This window comes from Jaculus jaculus, chromosome 12, assembly GCF_020740685.1.
Source record: "Jaculus jaculus isolate mJacJac1 chromosome 12, mJacJac1.mat.Y.cur, whole genome shotgun sequence".
Taxonomy (NCBI): domain Eukaryota; kingdom Metazoa; phylum Chordata; class Mammalia; order Rodentia; family Dipodidae; genus Jaculus; species Jaculus jaculus.
In genome coordinates, this window is record NC_059113.1 from 34533492 (window position 1) to 34540441 (window position 6950).

Consider the following 6950-nt stretch of genomic DNA (forward strand, 5'->3'; position numbering starts at 1 on the left):
TTTCCCCTTTCCTTCCTATGCTATTTGATCTCCATTGTTATATATTTATTTTGAGAGCAAGAGGGAGATAGAAAGAGGAAGGGAAGGAGGGAGAGAGAGAGAAAGGAGAATGGGCACACCAGGGCCTTCAGCAACTGTGAACAAACTTGACACGTGCACCCTCTTGTGTGCACGTGCAGCATTGCATGCTTGTGTCATTGTGTGTCTGGCTTACATGGGACCTGGAGATTTGAAGATGAATTCTTAGGCTTCATGGGCAAGTGCCTTAACACCTAAGCCATCCCTCCAGCCTCATTGTTATTTTTTTAAAAATATGGAATGCTTCACAAATTTGCATGTCATCTTTGCGCAGGGACCATGCCAATCTTTTCTGTATTGTTCCAATTTTAGTATATATGCTGCCAAAGTGAACACTCCATTGTTATTTATTTATTTACTTTGGTTTTTCAAAGTAGGGTCTCTTTCTAGCCCAGGCTGACCTGGAATTCACCTTGTACTCTCAGGGTGGCCTCAAACTCATGGCAATCTTCCTACCTCTGCCTTCTGAGTTCTGGGATTAAAGACATGTGCCACCACACTTGGCCTTTTTGTTTTGGCTCTGTTTTTGAGGTACAGTCTCTCTCTACCTCAGGTTAACTTGGAATTGCAGTGTCAGGGTGGCCTTGAACTCATGGTGATCCTTCTACCTTTGCCTCCCAAGTGCTGAGATTAAAGGCATGTGCCACCCATTGTTATTTTTTTTAATTACAAAATTAAATGATGTTTGTTATAATTAACTTATATTTTTCACAGTGTGTCATAGATGATTGTGGAAATTCTAGGAGGAGTATGCTCTTTTTATGTTCAGACATCAAGAGGAGGAGCCTCCATCCTAAGGACAATAGGGAGTTCACCTGCACTTCCTGGAAGCTCTGAAGAATGCTTACATATCCTACAAAACCAATGGAGCAGCCACCTGTCACCCTGGCTAGCCATCTCATCCTAGAAGCAGCTGCTGCAGAGTCTCATTCAGGTCACTGCTGTCTCTCTTCAGCCCAGTCTGGCTGTAGGTTCCTTGAAGCCTCCCTAAGCAAAGCTCTGCTCAGGTTATGAAGATCACGTCTGCCTTGATGGCTTCGGGAGAACAGCAGAGTGAGTTGTACTGAAAGTGGCTGCTTTCAGGGAACTGCTATAATTTCTACTCCCTGACAAGGGCCAGCTCCACATTCAACATGAGTCTTAATGTATCTGTGTTAGCTCAAAATCACCACAAGTCCTTTTAATCTTGGGGAATATGGAGCCATCTACATCTTCCTTTCCCCTGCCGTTAGCTTCCGTATTTTTCTGATCACAACAAAATGCCACTGGGAATACTGATGGTTTATTCCTAAGACGTGTCTCCAGTTCTCCTGGCCTGGAAAGACAATGATGAAATTTAATAGGATGCTTCCTTCCTTGTTTAGACTGAAATAAAAGTACATTAGGAGCTTCAGAACTGCACAGAAGAGCAGAGGACATTTATGTGGTCCTCTAAGTTTCTGAGGCCAGAATGTGTGGAGATTGTATCTTCTGACCTGAAGGTAGTGCTCAGAACACTCACAGCAACACTACCATTGCCACTATCACCACTACCAGCTTCATCTGTAGCCCCATCACTGCCAGCATGATCATTAAGATCACTATCACCACCACTATCATGAAAAGCATTATTCATCACTGCCTCACCTTCCTCACCACCATTGTCCACTTTCATTTCCATCTGTAACTCCATCTCTATCACCATAGAAACCTCCACCCCTCCTGACCACCATGGTGACAACCATTACCTCGACCACTGTCCCTACCATCAGCAGTACCACATCGCCATGACTATCTCTATCTTCATCTTTAACTCCAGCACCATCGCCACTGTTACCATCACCATCACTCTGTGTCCCATTGCCCATCATTGACATCACCACCACTACCACCTTTGCTAGTTCTACCTCTATCTGTGACTCCACTATACCCATGATTACCATCATCACCATGATCACTATCTTCACAGTCACAATCACTTCACATCTACATCAGCACCAGTACCACCATCAGTGCAAACACCTCACCTTCACCCCACCTCTATACCTCCCACCACTTCCACCTTCATCTCCATCCTCCATAACAACACATGACCATTATTGTCACAACCATCATCACCTTCACCATCCCCACCACCCTTGCCATCATCACACCCACCTCCACCTTTACCACTGCCACACCATCGCTACCACCACGGCCATCACCACCAGCACCAATAGAAAGACTACTGACTTGGACTGGAGAGATGGCGGCTTAGCGGTTAAGGTACTTGCCTGCAAAGCCTAAGGACCCAGGGTCGATTCTCCAGGCCCCTCGTAAGCCAGATGCACAAGGTGGCACATGCGTCTGGAGTTTGTTTGCAGTGGATGGAGGCCCTGACATGCCCATTCTCTCCCTCTTTCTCTAATGAATGCATTTTAAAAAGACTACTGACATATTGAAAAGAACTTTTATCCAAGTCATCAAATTCACAGTCTGAATGAAAGACCTACTGTGATTGTACATCACCTAACAGCATTTCACACCATCACTGGAGGCATCTTCATTTACTTGCTTCACTAATTCTGGACACCTGGAAACAATCTCTTATATCTGCATGAATGAACAAAGTCTCCAAAGTAGTCCTTCTCAGAAGAAGAGGGACTATTGCTGACTTTCTAGACAAGCAAAATCATTGGGGCTCTTGACTTGAGGCCCATGGGCCCTCAAAGGACCAACGGATAGCATTTAGGAGTCTGTGAATTTAGAAACAACCATTTCATTTTCAGCAACCTCTCACTGACATTCTGCATTTCCTTCAGTGGAGTATGACCAGTAATGACTTTTTCACTACTAAAAATCACAGAAATTTTCATATCACAACCAGGTATCTTGAAATACTACTTCTGCTTATTGCTTCATTGAAATTATGGTAGTCGTTGTACATGCTGTCACGTCGTTAATGTGCTAGTAAAGAAAACCTATAGTACCCTTGGCTTAGCATCCCTGTTTCAAAAATAGGCATGGTGGCACACACCTTTAATCCCAGCAGTCGGGAGGCAAAGGTAGGAGGATCTCTGTGAGTTTGAGGCCACCTTGTGACCACATAGTGAATTCCAGGTCATCCTGAAGTAGAGTGAGACCCTGCCTCGAAAAACCAAACAACAACAACAACAACAACAACAACAACAACAACAACAAAGTCCCCCCCCCAAGGTATTCTCTTGCTGTAGCCCAAGCTGACCTGGAATTCAGTATGTGGTCCCAGGTTAGTCTGGAACTCATAGAGATCCTCTTAACTCTACAATCTGAGATGCAGGGGCCCTAGGTAAAGAGATGATGCAAAGCTTATGAAGAAATGACAGCTTTCTTTCAGACCTTAGCCTTTCCATGTGGGCACTGTCACCCCTGGAAGCTCCCCAACGACTCCCTCTGGCTCAGCCTCGATTTGGCAGGTTACGCCACCTCCAAGCAAGGCACAGTGCAGCCACACGTTCAGAACATGTGTGCCTAGCAAGCAGCCATGGAATGCTGCCCTGATTAGAACCAGAACTCACATTTATGGGTGCTGCCAGCTGTCTGGAATCTATCATACAGCCCAGAGCCCTGCCAGCCTGGAAGGCTTGGGCTGATGGCCCATGTCAGGGATGGATATGGGAGGAGCTCTGATGAGGCCCCAGGACTGGCAGTGGGCCATGTGAGGTGGGGTTGTGGAGCCCCTGAGATAGTGGTCCACTTGTTTACATCCAGGTGATGGCTCCCTGGCCAGCTGAGACACATGTACTTCCTTGAGGATTGTAATTTTGGTCACCTGCTGAAATATTGTTTCGATAGACATACAAATTCAAAGTGACAAATTTAAATGGTGCCCTTGGGGTTTGTACAATCACATGCTCTCTGTAACGATATAGGTAGGGTAGCTCTGAAAAGCAGCTTCTTTCCTTCTAAAGTGGAAGGTTAAGTGGGATTTCACCTGGACACGCACACTCTCCCACTATTAGAGGTAGGGGCATTATACATAGATAAACCAGCTTTGGGAAAAACGTGAAAGTGCTGTCATGTTTTAAAAAGTGTGTCCACAACTTTTCTGATACTTCTACCTCCAAGAAGTGGAGCTTAATTTCCTCCCCTTCTATGAGGTTGGAGTCAGCAGTTCATTTGTGATGGACAGAAAATGTCTGGAAGGATGGTATGTCACCTCCAAGATTAGGTTATTAGGAGATGGAGGCTTTCATCTTGGGAATCCTCTGTTAGCCTCAGATCCCTTGCTCTTGGGCAATACACTGACCTGATAGTCGTAGCCCTGGGAAGTGGGTCATACAAGGTGGAAATGAAGCTCCCTGGTGCCAGTCACATGACTGAGCCTCAAAGCGGATTCTTGACCCCTCAGATAATGCCAGCCCTGACTAACAACTCTGCACCATGAGGAATCCCAAGCCAAAGGAATTAGGTTTCTGAGGCTGTGAAGAAATACCAGAAGAACAAAACAAGATCTTAAATGAGGAAAGGTTTATTTTAGTTCATGATTTCAGATGCTTCAGTCCATTGTAGGCTGGTTCCGTTATTTCTAAGCCTGAGGAGACTGCTTGCTTCATGGTGGCTAAGAAGATAGAAGAGAGAGGGAGAGAGAGGAGACAGAGAAAGAGGAGAGAAAAGGACAAGAAGGAAGAGGAGGAGAAGAAGAAGAGAGCTACAGGTCTGGGACAAGATCTATTCTTCATAAGTACACACCCAGGGACTTACTTTCAGCTAGGCCCCACCTCCAGGTAGCTCATTCAGCTGTGGCCTCATCAATGGATTAAGAGCCATGGATGAAGCGAGTGTCCTCAGGGTCCAATCACATCTCAACAGCATTACCAGCAGGGGATTAAAACATGAGTCTTTGGGGCACACATCATTCCAGATCCAAACCATAACACACACCCATTCAGCGACGCTGCTGCCACCAGGAACTGAGAAGCGTGTGGGCTCCAGGTGCGAATTATGGTCAGGAGATCAGAGTATCCTAGTGGAAGCAGGAACTTTCAACCTCAGAGTTCTTAAGAACTGCCTTATACATGTGTCCAAAAAGTAGCTTACAGGAACCTTTGCTGAGAGAAGACCTGCATTGTAAGGAAGCACCTCAGGAGATTCTGCTCCAGGCAGCCTGAGGGCCCGACCTGAAAGGTCCTGAGCTCCGGGGCTGGTGGACTGGGTGACCCAAGAGGAGGCTGGTAGGTAAGGAGAGGTCTAAGTAAATCAAATGAATGACTGGCCTCATTAAAGGACAATGGGCAACCACTGAGGTTGTTAATCAGGACACTATAAGCAGAGGCTAAAATACGTTTGCTCGTCTCTCTCTCACTGGCAACATAATCTCAGTATTTGAGAGGGAGAGGACGTAGGAGGATTGCAAGTCTGAGACCAGCTTTGGTTACAGAGTGAGGATCTATCTCAAAAACAAGGAAGAAAAAGAAAAAAATAAAGGAAGAGTACCTTTTTATTTATTTATTTAAAAGAGAGAGAGAGAGATAGAGAGACAGAGAGGGAGGGCGAGAGGGAGAATAGTCAGGACAGGGCCTCCAGCTGCTGCAGACAAACTCCAGATGCATGGGTCCCATTGTGCACCTGGCTTACATGGGTCGTGGGGAATCAAACCAATCAAACCTGGGTCCTTTGGATTTGTGGTTTGCAAGCAAGCACCTTAACTGCTAAGCCATCTCTCCAGCCTCAAGAAGAGTACTTTTTTCTTTGTATGTGTATGGTAGTACATGTGACATGGTGTGGTGGTGGTGGTGGTGGTGGTGTGTGTGTGTGTGTGTGTGTGGTATACACACTTGCATGAGACCCATGCATGCACGTGTGGATACTAGAGTCAAGGTCTGGTGTCCTCATCTATTGTTATAATTTCTCGAGATGGAGTCTTTCTGAAACTGGAACGGCCTTTTTGCTTGCGCCCCAGAGATTCTCTGGTCTCCATTGCCCACAGGAGTGGGGTTACAGGTGTGTCTGGCTGTTTACATGGGTGCTGGGGAATCAAGTCGCCCCAGGACCTCATGCTTGTGTGAAGCACTCTTACTTGCTGAGCCATGCCCCCAGCCCTGCAGCACATTTTACACAGAATGGTGAAAACAACTTTGCAGAGGGCCTTTCCTTTCTCTGAACAACTTATCTAAACTTGTAGCTCTTCTCATGCTCCTCCCGTTCAGTTTTCCCATGTGGATTCTACTTACTGCTTGTTTTTGATGTTAGTCCCCATTGGAATAAGACTCTATGGTAGCCAAAGGTTTTTGTGGACTTTGTTCACCACTGTGTTCTTGGAACAGTGTCTGGCATGCAGGAGGTGCTCAGTATATCTTAGCTGAGTGAATGTAAGAGTGTGACACCCTCCCCATCTTCACATACACACTATATAAAACATACATACAGGGCTGGAGAGATGGCTTAGAGGTTAAGCGCTTGCCTGTGAAGCCTAAGGTCCCCGGTTCGAGGCTTGATTCCCCAGGACCCACGTTAGCCAGATGCACAAGGGGGCGCATGCATATGGAGTTCGTTTGCAGTGGTTGGAAGCCCTGACGTGCCCATTCTCTCTCTCTCTCTCTTCCCCTCTTTCTCTGTCTGTCACTCTCAGATAAATAAATAATAAACAAAAATTAAAAAAAAAACATACATAAATACATACACATATCTCACATGTTGTTCTACCCTTGTTTTTTCCATTTAGAAATCTTGGAAATTGTTTCTTATTGAACGTAGAGAACCATCACATTATTTTCCTGCCAAGTGTATCATGGTGTGAATGCATTTAACCAGTCTCCTCTGGATGAGTGCTTAGATTATTTATGATGACTAGCTATTGCAGACAGTATCCTGTCCTTGATCACATAAACAATTGCTTGCTTCTTCTCTCCCTCTTTTCTTCCCTCCTTCCTTCT

The 6950-nt window shown here is 45.6% G+C and overlaps 1 non-coding gene across 1 annotated transcript; it reads right to left on the bottom strand.

The window, feature by feature from the left end:
* Positions 1 to 307: 307 nt before the first annotated feature.
* On the bottom strand, positions 308 to 414 carry LOC123453837. The gene has a single exon (XR_006633015.1). It is a non-coding gene; the product is annotated as a U6 spliceosomal RNA (small nuclear RNA).
* Positions 415 to 6950: the final 6536 nt, after the last annotated feature.